Genomic DNA, 17,125 nt, shown 5'->3' on the forward strand with positions numbered 1-17,125 from the left:
AGGAAGACTGTGGACAGGGCAGGTCCAGGGTGGGGCAGTGGGGATGGAGGTCCCTGAGACCTTTCGCTGTTCTCTGTCTTAGCTCCTCCCACTTAATCCCAAGTAAACCCCAAGTGCCACTCGAGTGGGAGAAAGGACCTTGCTAAAGGATATTGTGATAAAATTTAAAAATTTTATATCTGGACTTTGTTCTTGGTTTGGGACACACAGCTCCTAAAACCCTTGGGATCTCCAGGGTGAAAAGAGCATCTTCTGCATGCTAATAAGACGGCTGGTGACTGGGGGCCCTTAGATAGCTTCAGGATGGGAGCTGGTCACCAGAAAGACCAAGGCAGGACTAGAGGGTTGGAACTTTCTGCCCCCAGCCACCTCCACTTCCCTCTGGAGAGGAGAGAGAGACTAGAGATTGAGTTAATCACCAATGGCCAATGATTTAATGAATCATGCCTAAGTACTGAACGCTCCATTAAAACTTGCTAAGCGACAGGATTCCGAGGGCTTCTGGGTTTGTGGACACATCAAGGTGCTGGGAGCGTGGTGCACTTAGAGAGGGCGTGGGAGCTCCCTCCACACTCCCCGGCTCCTTGCCCTGTGGACCTCTTCATCTGATTGTCCATTTGTATCCTTCATAATAAACCAGAAACCGTAAGTAAAATGTTTCCCTGAGTTTTGTGAGCCATTCCAGCAAATTATCGACTCTGAGGAGGGAGTCATGGGAACCCTCGACTTATTGCCAGTTGGTCAGAAGTACAGGTGACAACCTTGTGGAGTCTGACTCTACCTCTGGGTGGTTAGTGTCAAAATTGAATTGAATTGTAGGACACCCAGTTGGTGTCTGGATATTTGGAGAACTGGTTGTTGGTGTTAAAATAACCCGCGCATTTGGTGTCCGAAGTGTTGTGAGCCAAACCAGCTCAGAGTTATGAATCAACCACCTCCCCAGGGGTCTTTCCCATCTTCATCTATTCTATATTCCCTGAGCCCAGGGTAGGTAGCAGTGGCACACCGTCATCCAACGAAGCCAGACTCCGCAGCTCCACGTCTTTCACACTCTGCAGCCTGAACCACTGGCCTTGACTTTATTCTCCTCTCCTCAGCCTGTTCCCAATGGCCTCCACTCCTGCCCCTGGCCTGGGCTGCTTCCAGCATCCCAATTTCTGAATCCGTCTGATTCTTCCATCTTTACAGTTCCCACTTGCTCCTTGTGTTATTCTTTACTGGCTCATCCTGGAAAGCATCTCTGTTGGTCCAGCCTGATCCCTGGTACCCTGCATGGGACTCAGAAAGTCAGAAACTTTGTCTCTTATCTGGTGAAAACCATCAGCGAACACATGGTCCTGGCATTCTCCAGGAACCCTCCGTGGATCTCCTGGCACGCTGGACTTCCAGGGAGCCAGGCAGGGCGTGCAGGCTGAAGGAAGGCCAGCCAGCCAGCGTGTTCCCCCTTTATCATAGCAGCGGCCCCCTCCCCACACCCGTTCTGCCACCTTTCACATACCAACCCCAGTGCCATCCTTGACCTAAAGAATTGAGAGCCGTAAACAGGAAGCGCATGAGGAATAAGAACCCTGATGGGAAATGCCTGGCCTGTGTAATAATTAACCTCTACCCACTTGGCCTCAGGCACCGCTCATCAGATGCTTTCAATACCTCAAAACTTCCAAATCACTTCCAGCAGCTCCGGGTGACATTTTCATGCCAAAAATAGTTTCAGAAGCAACACTTCCCAGATGTCTCTAGCTAGAAGCCAGATAGTTTATTTTCAGCATTTGAGAAAAGTTTCAATTCTGAGGCGGGAGGAGTTTCAGCCAAGAAGTGCCCTGGGTTGAGAGCAAAACAAATTGCACAGCCTGTGAGGAATGTGCCCCTCCTCTCCTGGGCCTCCCAGAAACCCTTGTGTCCCTGGGCTGACTTTTATATCACCGCTTCCTGTGCTATAGCAGATCTAAAGAAAGAGAAACACGGGGCCACACAAAAGCCTTTTCATTCCAATTATAGAAATGTTCTTGGCGAAATGAGACTTTGGGTTTGCTTGAAAATACTCCAGTTTAAAAAAAAAAAAAAAAAGTAAGAGGAAGAGAAATAAATGAAATAAAGAGAAGTAAATGAAAAAGTTAGCAAAACATTGATGATTCTTGAAGCTGGGTGATGGGTATATGGGTACCATGCTCTCTACTTTCGTATATGTTTGGAATTTTTTCATAATAAAAATATTTAAAGACTCCACGGGAGACAAACCCTTGGCCGTCTTTTCATCTAGAGTCATATGAGTTACTTAGCCAGCAATTAGTCAAGGACATTAGTTACAGGCGAGTGAGCACAGGGTTCCTCTCTGGCAGGCAATGTACACAGCCTGCTATTTTTCAATCACACTAATTAAAATTAATGGTAACAGAGATGTTCTACAAGAAATAATTATCAAGTCATAGCTGTAGTTTAAAAAAAACATTATGCATCCTATTGATTCGTTGACTCTGCATTCATTCAGCACAAGTTTGCTGAGCTTACTATGTGGCAGGAATATACAGATTTAAAGCTTGGTGCTATAATCTGAGATCCAGCTTTGCTTTACTTGATGTGTGTGCCTTAATTAAGTAATTTAAAGTTCCTGTGTCTCGTCTGTAAAGGAGGGCTGCTGTGAAAATTAAATGAGGGGATGCTTGCCGAGTAACTAGCGTGGTGCCTGAGAGGATCAAAATAAATGACAGATTTCCCCACCCACCCATTCCCTGTAGTCTCAGTTGCTGGGGAAGATAGACGGGCTAATCCAGCTCCCACAGAATTCAACAGTTCCTTCTGTACTTTTTTGACTGATGACAGTACAGACACTTCCAGAGACGGGAGTCCACAACCTCACAAGGGATTTTTAAAGTAGCATCTGTTGTATTCTTCCAATGATAGAAATGATAAATGGTTGCTGTAGAAAAATTGGACGAGACAGAAAAGAACCAAGAAGAAAAGTAAAAATATCCATAAGCCGAACAGACTTGTGGTTGCCTGGGAGGGGAAGGAAGGATTGGGAGTTTGGGATTAGCAGACAGAAACTATTATATATAGGATGGATAAACAACAAGGTCCTGCTGTATAGCACAGGGAACTATATTCAATATCCTGTGATAAACTATAATGGAAAAGAACATGAAAAATAATATATACATGTATAACTGAATCACTTTGCTGTACAGCAGAAATTAACACAACATTGTAAGTCAACTATACTTCAATAAAATTTTTAAAAAATATATCCATAAGCCCTCCAACCAGAAATAAATACAATGGAAGACACTGTTTATTAACTAGCCTAACAGATATTCCCACCCCTTCCCCATTGCCACCTCCACTCTCAAGACTGGAAAGCAAAATATTCACTTTCCCAGGCTCCCTTGTAGCTGGGGGCAGCCACAGGACACAGTTCTGGTCAAAGAGACATAAACAGAAATCTGCTGGGGCTCTTTGGTAGGCTCATGTTCCCGATAGAAGGGACAGACACTGCAGGCACCAGACTACCCCCCTTCCTCCTTCCTGCCTCAAATGTGGACGTGGTGCCTGGAGCCGGGCAGCCATCTTGTGACCATAAAAAGCAGATTGCAGAGATGCCAGCCCAACATCACCAAGCTGCTGATGCCAGGCCTTCAGACCCCCAGACAACTTATGAGAGAAAAATAAATCCCTCTATGCTTAAGGCACCATAAGTCAGGTTTTCCGATCCTTTGAGCTAAAAGCATGCCCAATTCACACACCACTTGTTAACATTTTTTTTGATGTATTTCCTACCAGTCTTAACAGAATTGAGAAGTCTTACATATAATTTTACATTCTGAGTTTTTTTCCTATGATATGATGTCATAAAAATTTTCTCACATCACCAAAAAGCATTCCAAAACCCTATGTTAGTGTTTATCTATCATGTAACTATACATCATTTCCATGTTCCCAGAAATAGTTTCCAATTTTTCACTAGTAAATGAGACTGGGATGAACATCCTTATATAAAAATCTTTGCTTGCATCTCTGAAAAATTCACTTGTATAGATTCTAGAAGAGGAATTACTGAGTCAAAGGACATGAATTACTAGGTCAAAAGCAGACTAGCTACATGGCAGGAGTGGAAGGGAACTAACTGATAGTACCCTGGCCTTCCCCTCAGGGACACAAATCAGAAGTTAGTCAATCATCCAACACATATTTATTGAGTAGCTATTTCACTCCAGGTACTATGCTAGATGCTGGTGATACAATGATGACTGAAACAGACATGGGCCCTGCCCACATGGGAAATACCATTTCTCAGATGGCCACCCAGAAAGATGGTGACTGGTTTTTACTGAACCATGGCCAACTGATGAAAGGAGAGGCTCACCATAAAGCTAAAAAGCAAATTAGAAAAATATTTGTGATCTCTATGGAAAATATAAGGCTAATATGCTTAATATACAATTACGATCCAATCATATCATGACTGGTATGCTATCATCAAAAACGATGCAAAAAAAATCTTTAGAGGCATGGAAAGATGTTCAGGATAGGTTTTAAAAATCAAAAGGCAGGGCTTCCCTGGTGGCGCAGTGGTTAAGAATCCGCCTGCAAATGCAGGGGACGTGGGTTCAAGCCGTGGTCTGGGAAGATCCCACATGCCGCGGAGCAACTAAGCCAGTGCGCCACAACTACTGAGCCTGTACTCTAGAGCCCACGAGCCACAACTACTGAAGCCCATGCACCTAGAGCCCGTGCTCTGCAACAAGAGAAGCCACCACAATGAGAAGCCCAAGCACCACAACAAAGAGTAGTCCCCGCTCGCCTCAGCTAGAGAAAGCCTGTGGGCAGCAACGAAGACTCAAAGCAGCCAAAAATAAATTAATTAAATGAAATAAATTTTTTAAAAATCAAAAGGCAGATTTCAAACAGTATATAAAGTGTAAGCTTATTTAATGAAAATTAAAATTGTATATATTTTAGAAGACTAGAAGAATAAATATCAAAATATTGACAGTGGATTCTCTAGTGGTGGGATTATAATTGATGTTTATTTTCTCATCTGCATTTTCAAAATCTCTATAAACTTGCATTATATTTTAAACAGAAGAGAGAAAAAAAATTTTTTTGAATGTTTTAAAAGCTACCACAGATATGCACCCTGTCTCTGCCAAACTAGCCTCTTATTCTCTGTTTTCCTGGTTCCAAGATCCTGTTTATTTTGCTTTTGTAATTCACTCATCAATGTTACCTAACACCCTCACTTCATGATCCTTTGAGACTTAAGCCTACCCAATGCCTTTTTAAATTTCAGATATTGAATTTTACAGTTTTGGAATTTCCATTTGGTTCTTTTTTTATAGTTTCTATTTCTCTATCAAGCTTTTCCTATCTTTTCCTTCATTATGAGCATACTTTCCTTTACAGCAAAAAGCACAGCTATAATAGCTACTTTAAAATCATTAACCAGTCACCTCAGGGTCAGTCTCTTTTGACTATCTTTTCTCTTGAAAAAGGATCACATCTTCCTTTCCTTTGCATGTCAAATAACTTTGGATTTTGTTTTGAATATTATGTTATGAAGACCCTGGATTATGTTATATTTCCACTACAGAGTGTTGATTTTTGTGCTCGTTTTGTCAGGTAATTAACTTGGTTGGACTACAAATACAAACATTGTCTTCCGGCAAGCAGCTCAAATGTCACTTCACTTCTTTTACCCTTAGCTGATCTGCTTGTAGTCTGTCCTATGTATGTGTAATTTAGAGGTTGGCCAGAGATTTGTACAGAGTTTATAAAGAAGTCTTCCCTCTGACTCTCACCTTTCCAGGATTTCCACCTCACTTTCCAGTGGCTATGATTGCCCTCAACTCTGTCCTCTTGAGTTTTCAGGCCAGAAATACTGCAGGTGTTCTACTGAACACCTCAAATGGTGCTGACTGCAGTATCCTGAAAGGCATTTAAAAAATGAGAAACTCATCCTGTGCCATTCCCTTCCTCCAGGTGTTGACTCCTCTCTGGAATCTGTCTGCCTTTGTTTATTCTCCAGTGCTTCAGGTAAGATTTTTAGTTTATTGTTTATTTTTTTTAATTTTTTTTATCTTTTTATTTTTTGTCCAGAGGTTAATAGCTGCAGTCTGTAGGAGGATCAGTCTAGTTGGAGCTTACTTGGGCATACTCTAAGTGGAACTCCTCATTGTGACTTACTCTCCAGGCTTCAATATTCAGTAGCCCCTTCTAGGTGAGGAGTCCCCATGGCTGCTCAGACCATCCCTTCCTCCTGGGAAATGCCTCAGCGATTTCTGGCATCTGCCTCTGATCAGATTTTGGATAGGGTTGGGCACCCTTTGCCCTGGCACTCCAGAGACTGTCGGCAGGTTTGACCCCTAAGTGGTCGCCCGCAACCGGACAGTCAGAACTCAAGTTACATTTTTTTGAATCATCTCAGTGGTAGCAAATCACTGAGCTTTGAGGATGAGTTTACTTTCAAAAGCTGTTAAAAGCCACTTGGAGGGACTTCCCTGGTGGTACAGTGGTTAAGAATCCGCCTGCCAATGCAGGGGAATGGGTTCAATCCCTGGCCCAGGAAGATCCCACATGCTATGGAGCAACTAAGTCCGTGTGCCACAACAAGAGAAGCCACTGCAATGAGAAGCCCGAGCGCCGCAACGAAGAGTAGCCACCAATCACTGCAACGAGAGAAAGCCCGAGTGCAGCAACAAAGACCCAACACAGCCAAAAATAAAAATAAATAAATAAAATACAATAAAAACCACTTGGAGAAAACAGTATTGGCCTTAGACCCAGGCCAGAGGGTCTTCTTCTCTGGGCCCCATGCTTTAGTGGGCACTCTGCTGGCTGCACCCCTCTCCACGGGCCAAGGAGTCTTTGGAACCAAGGGAACGTGGTAACACAGTCTGTGACATCTCCCCTTTCCAAACTATGCATGCAATACCCAGCACCCAGAACTCTCTGGCCAAATGGTCCCAACTCACTTCCAGGACCTGCATGGACCTCTTCCACAGATGTGGAAGGCAAAATAATGGCCCTTAAAACATGCCCATTTACAATAAATTTTAATAGTTGGACAAGAAAGACGTGGTCAAAATGTAAAGAAACAGATCTAAATTAGAACAGGGGAGGGCTTCCCTGGTGGCACAGTGGTTGAGAATCTGCCTGCTAATGCAGGGGACATGGGTTCGAGCCCTGGTCTGGGAAGATCCCACATGCCGCGGAGCAACTAGGCCCGTGAGCCACAACTACTGAGCCTGCGCGTCTGGAGCCTGTGCTCCGCAACAAGAGAGGCCACAATAGTGAAGAGGCCCGCGCACTGCGATGAAGAGTGGTCCCCACTTGCCGCAACTAGAGAAAGCCCTCGCACAGAAATGAAGACCCAACACCAGCCAAAAGTAAATATATAAAAAATAAATAAATAAAAAGGTTACTATTAATTAAAAAAAAAAAAAAGAACAGGGGAGCAATACACAGAGTGAGGAAGGAGCTAGAATGGATTAGGAATGCGGTGAAGAGGACCCACGTCCCTGTTGAGAAGAGTATAGTAGTTAAGCGTGTGGACATGGGCACCAGGCAGAGTCTGCATTAAACCCCAGCTCCACCACCTAACCTCTCTGTGGTTCAATTTCCTCGTCCATAAAATGGGGATACTCTTGTACTTTCCTCTTTGGGTAGCTGTAAGGATTAAATTAATTATTATGTGTAAAGCACTCTGTCATGTGCCCAGCATGTGGCAGTTGCTCAAAAAAGATTAGCAATTTTTATTAGCTTCTCCCAACTTCGAGGCTCAGAAATGCCAGGGGAGGGGGAGGAATAGTATGGGAAAGACATAATCCAAAAATAAAATATGTCATGATTTTAAAGAATCAGTGATGTGTATTAAAGAAGAATCCATTTGAAATTGACTCTGGGGGCATTCTCCTTGAATGGCATTGAATGAGTAGAGAAGAAAATGCCATCCTAGCACATTACTTGGCTCTATTTACATAATGATAAATATGTAAACTCTGTTTCTTGGAGATCAAAAGATAACTGTGGAAAGTTGATGGAAAAGAAAAGATGTTTATGAAGCTCAAATGCACATAATGTATCCAAACTTTGTTATACAGCAGAAACTAACACAACATTGTAAAGCAATTATACTCCAATAAAGATGTTAAAAAAAAAAAAATGAGAACAGGAAGAGGTTGGAGGTTGTATAAACCACAATGAGAAGTCAGTAGAAATGTCTAAAATCAATGCATTGAGAAGTAACCACACAAATCTATCTTTAGAGGTGTAGGGTGACCACTAGAACTAAAAACAGAATCATTTCAAGTGGTAGATTCCAGATTGCTTTCTGAAGATGGGAAGGCAACAGCATTTAGTTTACTTGGTATTTTTCCAGTAACAATCTCTAGTCCCTAAAGCAGCCTCAGGGGGCAGGCTATGTGGGTTCAAATCTCAGCTCACTTATCTTGGCCCAATCACGTCACCTTTCCAGAATTCAGTTTTTTCATCTGCCAAGTGATGAAAACAAGTGTGCCTACCTACCCAGGTGATTGTGAGCCTCTCCATTCTCAAAGGATTGGTTGGAGCTGGGTTTTGAGGCAATTCAGCTTCCAGCAGAGCCTCTGCCTATTTAATTCTGACTCCGAAATTGAAGTGAATATGTTAACAGAGCAGATTACAAAAGCATGCAGCTTGCTGGCCAAAGAGCTCAGATCTCCCCAGCAGCTGTCAGCTGGGGTCGGGCCCCATGGGCAAAGGGACTGGCGACTCAGCAAGGTTTGCTCCTCCTGACTTTGACCAGATGAGCTGGCTTTCCCACCTCTGACATCCTGTAACATCTTTAGTGGCTTCCCACTTGCTTTTGTACCAATCTCACAGGATACTAAACATGCTTAATAAAGTTGTCTCACCCATCTGGTGCTCAGCACATGACAATATTTCCAAATCATTTGTATTCTCAGGAAATAAGAATAATACTTTGAGTACCAGATGCTATACTAGCAAATCATTTTCATACATACATACATGTACATATATTACATCCATATATATCTACATATAATTCATAAATATATTTTATATATTCTGCTCAACTGATCTCTACAACTGCCCTTTGGTAGATTTAAACCAAAGGAAGATCAAGGAGGTTAGTTGATTTGCCAGAAACTACAGTTAGTAAATGGTTGAACCAAGATTCAAAGCCCAGGCTGCCAACTCTAAGACTCTTTTGACTGTAAACCATGATGTCTGTATGACACCTTTCACATTCTTCAAGATTTCCCCTGAAAATCGGGCACATAAATCATTCAATTCAAAGAGCCAGCTGGCCCTGGTCAATACAGCAGTCACCAGCCACATGTGACCAGTGAACCCTTGAAATGTGGCCAGTCCAAATTGAAATGTGCTGAAGTATAAAATATACACCAATTTCTAAGACTTAGTACAATGAGAAAAATGTGAAATAGCTCATTAATAATTTTCATATTGCCTACATGATGAAGTCATAATATTCCAGATATACTGAGTTAAATACAATGTTATTAGAATTAATTTCACCTGTTTCTTTTTGTTTTTTCAATGTGACTACTAGAAATTTTTTAATTCTATGTGTGGTTCATGTTATAGAATTTTATCTGTCTATTGGACAAAGCCAAGCTAGACTGTTCAATTAACAGAGACACCTGTGGATCAATAGAAAAAACACTGGTGGAGAAGTCAGGAAACCTGAGTTCAAGTCCTAGCTTTGACATCATCTAGCTGTGTGGTCTTAAGCAAACCCCTCACCCTCTCTGAGCCTCAGTTTCTCCTCTCTAAAATGAGGGACTAGATCAGATTATTTCCATGAGCCCTTCCACCCTGACAGTCTAAGTTTGTACCAGCAAATCTCTCAGCTCTCGGCACTTACTAACATCTTTGTCTTGTGGGAATTTCTCAGCTAGGAGTTCTATCTGCCCCATCTTGCTCATAAACTCCTTGAGGATAGAACAACAGTAAATTATCACCTCTCTGTTCCCCAGCCCCAGTCTCACTGCACTGTAGCAAGCACACAGTGGGCACTTAATCATAACTTGTTGGTTTGAAACTTATTTAAAGTCTATTATTAACAGTCCCTGCTTCCTTTTCCTTCATCTCTCCATTCCCCCCTCCCCCTGCCACCCAGGATTTCCCCAAAGATTCACATATTACAATTCCAAGGAGCGTGAAATAAGAGTGTAGTTTGGCAAAAGTTTAAGCAACTTCTTGTCACCCTATATGCATCGGCGAAGTGTAAAGCTGAAGGGTGGGTGTCACCTTCCAGCCCAGGACTTGGGATTCTACTAGGATCATCAGAGGTTGCAGAATACAAACAGTGGACAACTTTTTGTTCTGAGACTGTTTTCACCCATGTTGAATAGGCCTCCCAAGTCACATTGTTAATTATGAAACTAATTTGATTAAAATTAAAACGCAAGTGAATTCACTTCCTGAGCAGTTCCTCTAGTTTCTGCTTTTAAGACTATGTTCTGAACTTAGTTAGATTATGAATTGCCTGAGAACAGGTGCAGGGCCTTGAGCATCTTGATATTTGGTGCCCTCATGGCATTGGGCAAATTGGAGAATGTCCAAAAAAAAAATCTTTGCTGGCAACAGAGAGTTAAATAGAAGCCGTCATCAACTTCAGGAACTTGGGCTGAGTGAAGTCTTCACTTAGAGCTAATGTAAACTGAACTGTGACCAAATGCTAGCACCCTGTGCTGGGACATGTGGCATTTAATCCTCTTAACCATGACGCAGGTTACTATTATAATGCTCTGTTCAGTTTACCTGGGAAGTTCGTTCATTTCAAAAAAAAAAAAAAAAATGTGTTTTGAGCTCCTACTGTGAGTCAGACACTTCTAGGCATTGGGGTCTGTAGTCTAATGAAAGGGAGATAATAAACAAATGAACAAAAAAACAATATCAATTCCACTCGTAGATATATACCCAAAACAATAGAAAACAAGGACCCAAACAGAAACTTGTACACTTCATAGCAACACTATTCAAAATAGCCAAATGGTAGAAACAACTCTGAAGTGTCCATCAACCAATGAATGGATAAGCAAAATGTAGTACCTACGTACAATGGAATGTTATTTATCCTTTAAAAAGGATGAAATTCAGACACATGCTGCAACATAAATGTATCCTGAAAGCCAGACACAAAAGGACAAATGTTATATGATTCCACTTATATGAGGAACCTAGAAATAGGCAAATTCATAGAAACAAAAAGTGGGATAGATGGACTTCCCTGGCGGCCCAGTAGTTAAGACTGCGCTTCCACTGCAGGACCCATGGATTCAATCCCTGGTCAGGGAACTAAGATCCTGCATGCCAAATGGCACGGCCAGAAAAGAAAAGGTGAGATAGAGGTTACCCAGGGCTGAGAGGAGGAGGGAAGGGGGAGTTATTATTTAATGGGTGTAGAGTTTCTGTGTGGGATGACAAAAAGTTCTGGAAATAGATAGTAGTGACGGTTACACAACACTGTGAATGTACAATGGCACTGCATCATACACTTAAAAGTGGTCAAAATGGTAAATTTTACGTTATGCATATTTTTACCACAATAAAAAAATCAATTAAAAAAACTAACAATTTCAGATAGCAGCATGTAAATGGGGTGAGGTGGTAGAGATTAAGGGTGAAGATGGAGCTATTTTAGGTGGCATTATCAAGGCAAGTCTCTTTGAGAAGCTGACATTTGAACTGAGACTTGAAATGTGAGAAGGGGCCAGCCATGTAGAGAATGTCCCTGGGGAAGGACGCTGCAGGCAGAGACAACAGCCAGGGAGGGGCTCCCCAGCAGTTGAAGGAGCCCAGTGTAGCAGACTTGTTCAAAAATATTCATATCTATGGACTTGAGGATATGGGGAGGGGGAGGGGTGAGATGTGACAGGGTGAGAGAGTGTCATGGACATATATACACTACCAAATGTAAAATAGATAGCAGCCGCATGGTACAGGGAGATCAGCTCGGTGCTTTGTGACCACCTAGAGGGGTGGGATAGGGAGGGTGGGAGGGAGGGAGATGCAAGAGGGAAGAGATATGGGAACATATGTATATGTATAACTGATTCACTTTGTTATAAAGCAGAAACTAACACACCATTGTAAAGCAATTATACTCCAATAAAGATGTTTAAAAAAAATATTCATATCTACATGGTTCATTATAGCTAAAAACTTTGAACAACTCTGTTGCCCATCACCAGTAAGATGGATACATTAGATGTTATACGTTCACACAGTGAAGTGCTATACAGCAATAAGTTAGGACTATACACAATGACATGGATGAATCTCACAAACATAAGTTAGAAAAAACACATCCAGGGAATTCCCTGGCGGTCCAGTGGTTAGGACTTGGCGCTTTCACTGCCAAGGGCGCGGGTCCAATCCCTGGTTGGGGAACTAAGATTCTGTAAACCTCGCGGGGGCAGCCAAAAAAAAAAACAAAAAAAAAAAAACACATCCAGTAAGACTGTGTTCATATAGAACTAAAAATAAACATAATTACATTGTTTGAGGATGCATACTGTTGGAGGACGAAGAGAATGAAAAGCGCCCACTGAACTGAGAGTATCTTGAGACTGAAAAACGAGGCAGGCAGCTCCATATACTCAACGGGTCAGCTTATTATAGGATAACTTGCTCACAGAGTGGGATCAGGCAGATGACAATCTGGAAGCATTCACGGCTGCGCTCTACAGCACAGAGGGGCCATTGGGACAATTTTATAGTTAACCTAGCGTACGGGGCTACGTGCTTGGAAACACAGAGTGCTCTCCTAAGTCAAGCTTTATGAATGAGTAACTCGTCTCCTGAGCACTGGGAGTAAGTCAGCCAAGGTCTTCATCATTGTTTGGGAACTAAGAGCATAGAGGCCACCTGGACCTAACAATCATTAAACATTATCTATTAACTACAAAGCCCTCCACAGAGAAGAGCTGTGCTACATAGTACAGCCCAAGGTAGGGTCAGTGGAAGGACAGGAGGAACCAAACGGGGCCCAAGATTGTGTCAGTTATGCTAACATCCAGACACATACAGATGTACTAAAACTCTAAAGTAAAGCAAGGATAGTGTTATTATAAAAGCCAGGATAGTAGTTATCTGGAATGGGAGGAGGGGAGATGAAGATGGAATTGTGGTTGGCGGTTGGGGGTTGGGCGTGCTGGGACTTGCAGGGTGTTTACAGTACTCTACTTCTTGACCTTGGGAGGGAGAATACATAAGTGTCCTCTTTATAATTATTAGTTAAATTCTACATACGTGTACTTTTTAAAAAATATTTATTTTGGCTGCGCCGGGTTTTAGTCGCGGCAGGCGGGATCTTTTAGTTGCGGCATGCGGACTCTTAGTTGTCGCATGCACGCAGGATCTAGTTCCCCAACCAGGGATCCAACCTGGCCCCCCCACCCCGCATTGGAAGCCCAGAGTGTTACCCCCTGGACCCCAGGGAAGTCCCCATATGTGTACTTTTTATATAAGTAAGAGTCTGGGGAAAGATATGTAACAAATACATAACATAGTATTAAGACTCAGAATATACAAAGAATTACCAAAAATCAATAAGAAAAAGACAAATGTATTAGTCAAGGTCCAGTCAGGTGACAGAAACCACACAGTAATTTGAACGGGGAAAGCTTAATGTAAAGAATTGTTATCTAATAATAGGGGACTCAGAATAATTAATGACTAATGTATAGAGAGAATGCCCAAGAATGACACAATAGCTGATACAGGGAACAGGCCTTCCCTATAGGACTGAGGCAGAGGGCCCAAGGAAAGAACAAATCTGGAAGAGATTCAGACCTCATGAGAGAAGATGTTTCTCCGCTAGATGGTGGAGAGGTTTGCTGAGATGCCATAGGCCAGGGCTGACAAGCAGAAAACTGCCCACTTGGGTGAGAACAAAATTCACTAGGAAACTACTTAATGGAGAAGAATAGCTGGGAAGCCACCCAGTGGGTGCCAACAGAACTCACTTAGAAGATGCCCACGTGGTGCCCCTGAAACTCACTGGGAAGCTGCCCAGTGACTCTAAAACTCACTAGCATGAGCACGACTGTTTGTCCCACATACCACTGGTCACTGAACACTGAACACTGCTACGCATCACAGGAGCAAGAAAAGAAGAACATGGAAATCCTGAAGAGAAGCCCCCTTCCTCCTGCAGTGTCCCCCAAGCATGCTCTACAGACAAGGCTGATCACCATGCCAGCTGGCAAAGGGGAAATATTTACAGGGGTCCATCTTAACTATCAAAAGCAGGGCAATGAATGGTGGCTTTAATGCTGAGACACAATAAATTGTTAACTGACACCACAAACAAATAACCCAGACTATCCTTAGAAACTGATAAAATATCTATCTCCAGGGAGAAGTTTGACCAACAGCAAGGTAAAGGTGCATGCTTTCCATGGGCAGACCCCAGGGGAACTGCCAGGAATGAGACACCCACAAAGAAGTCTGCCCCAGAGAGTCAGATGTCATCTGCCAGAAGTCAGATGACATCACCTGTAAAAGGCTGGATTTCAGAGCATCAAACACAGAACTGAGATGGGGTGGCCAATCAGATGAGGCATCCCCCACTCTGTGGAACTGCAGGGGGGGTCCCCAGAGAGGGGATCGCAAAAAAAAAATCCACAAAATCACCTCACAGGACAGTCATCTTTAGATTTCCACTACTTCAGTAGTAATCTGGCACCAACGTCAGATTAGTAGTGAAGCCACCAAAAACAATCTTTCCCTCCCCCTGCCCCAGCCCTAGAGGGACCCAAAACAGGGCCCAGGGAGTGGGGAGGGAGGGAAAGGAGAAAAAAGAGGAGATGCCAACCATGTGTCCTCCCCACTCTGCAGGCTTCTGAGCCTGGGAAAAGGGAAACTTTAAATTGGATGAAAGTCTGAAGGTTTTACATCAGACTGGACTGGGGCTTTTTATTACCCTGTCTGCCAAACCCACCAGTTTTGGGGTTTTTTTAAGTTTTTTAACTTTTGTTTTATATACAAAGAGGTAGTATTGTTTCTGCATAAGGTAGATTCCTGGGTGACCCATTCAAGGAAGTTCACTTAGTCCAACTTAGGCCAGCCCATAAAGACGGTGAATGATGAGGTAAGCCCTCCTGCACCTCCAAATGATGTTCATTCAGTTTCCCAAGGCTGATTTCTATCAGTCCTCTTTCATAATCAAATAAAGTGTTTTGTGGGTTTTTTTCCTGGAAGAATTAAGGCCTTCCTATGCACAAATATTGTTTCTGCCACTGTTGCTAAAAAACTCCTTTGTGATATTAATCCCCACTGGAGACCAACCCTCTCCATGTCAAACAACAGAGGTGCTCATTTCACTTGAAAGATTGTTTTCAAAAACCTCCAAATTCTTCCCAATTCAAGACAGTGTCTCAGTGATCCCCAGAGTTCAGAAGCATTGAAACTTTTTTTCTATCAATAAAAGACAAATTTAGCTAAAATATGTGCCCCTACAAACATTAAGCGGCCTGAATCACTCCCCTTTGGCTAATAAACATTGCAGAAATTCCAACAGGTAAACTAATCTGAGCTCCTACTGTCTTGTCAGGAGAAGATGCATAAAAAATAATCCTGATTTACCCCTATTATTGAAAAAAAGAGAAAGAAAGAAAACAAGCCCGAAAAAGATCTTCAAAAGCACTCATAAAGCTGTAAGTTTCTGCCAAGCTCGTATGGGTTTTGTGAAATCTTATCATTCACAGCACTACAAAACAAACAATTCCACATACACTTCCCTGTTTCTGCCATCAATTTGCACCTGGGTTGGTGGATCCACTTTCAAGACCAACAAAGGAAAACTTCTTTAGATTCATGCTGGAAAAGACCTTACCTTGTTCCACTGAGCTCATAAACTGCTGGAAAGCATCGGGGTTTCTCAGTGTAGGTTCACAAGTCAGTCTCTAAGAAGATACCTACCCCATGCAAACACCCAGTGAACCAGACTCTTTTCTTAAAGCGTTTAGTAGATATAACAGCACTAGTAATATTGATAAAATGAGTGCACCAAACCCCTCTCTATGCAATATCACTATGAGTTAAAGCTTCAGACACACACATTAACAAAGTGACCAAAATTACTCAATGATCCCATTTTCTTCACAGGAAGCCAAAATTTAAAGAAGCAACTCCATGATGCGTGCTGCAGGTAAGTAATATATTTTTAGTCTAAACTGTCCTGGAGGCCTGTGACAATGTTTACAGCTCTGTAAAAATGGACAATAAAATCTTTAAAAGAATTTTCCAAGGTCAAACTAAAAATTTAGCACTATCTAAATGGTGCTTGATGAACTAAAATTCTAGGTAAAAAAAAAAAAGTTATTTTAATGAACAGTGACTTTCTCAGTCACTGGTGTCTCCAAGATACTTTTGTGGGGGGTTTTTTGTTTTGTTTTGTTCTGGGCTTAAAGAACAAACATTCATTTCCCAAAGATCTGGAGGCTGGGAAGTCCAAGGTCAAGATGCTTGCAGATTGTATGTGGAACCTAGAAAAATGGTACAGATGAGCCGGTTTGCAGGGCAGAAGTTGAGACACAGATGTAGAGAACAGACATATGGACACCAAGGGGGGAAAACTGCAGTGGGGTGGGGATGGTGGTGTGCTGAATTGGGCGATTGGGATTGACATGTATACACTGATGTGTATCAAATTGATGACTAATAAGAACCTGCAGTATAAAAAAACAAACAAAACAACTAATACTAAACTTTCATTGGGTTATTTGTATGGAAATATGTTAATATAAAAAAAAAAAAAAAAGATGCCTGCAGATGAGATGTCTGGTGAGAACCCACTTCCTGAGTCTTAGAGGGCTGTCTTCTGCTGTGTTTGAGTGAGGGAGCTGAAAAATATGGAACACTTCACGAATTTTCATCTCATCCTTGTGCAGGGGCCATGCTAATCTTCTCCGTATCATTCCAGTTTTAGTACTATATGTGCTGCTGAAGTGATCACTTCAAGACACCTTTGGATCTTAATCACTCACTTGTTCTTTGATCAAATGGAAAACCACTGCATTAATTCCGTTTGGGCAAGTTGCCACTAGGACCTTACTTGGTCTTGCTGCTTCTTGCTGGAGAGATTTTTCTCTACTCC

This window comes from Balaenoptera physalus, assembly GCF_965194825.1.
Source record: "Balaenoptera physalus genome assembly, chromosome: 1".
In the NCBI taxonomy this organism is placed as follows: domain Eukaryota; kingdom Metazoa; phylum Chordata; class Mammalia; order Artiodactyla; family Balaenopteridae; genus Balaenoptera; species Balaenoptera physalus.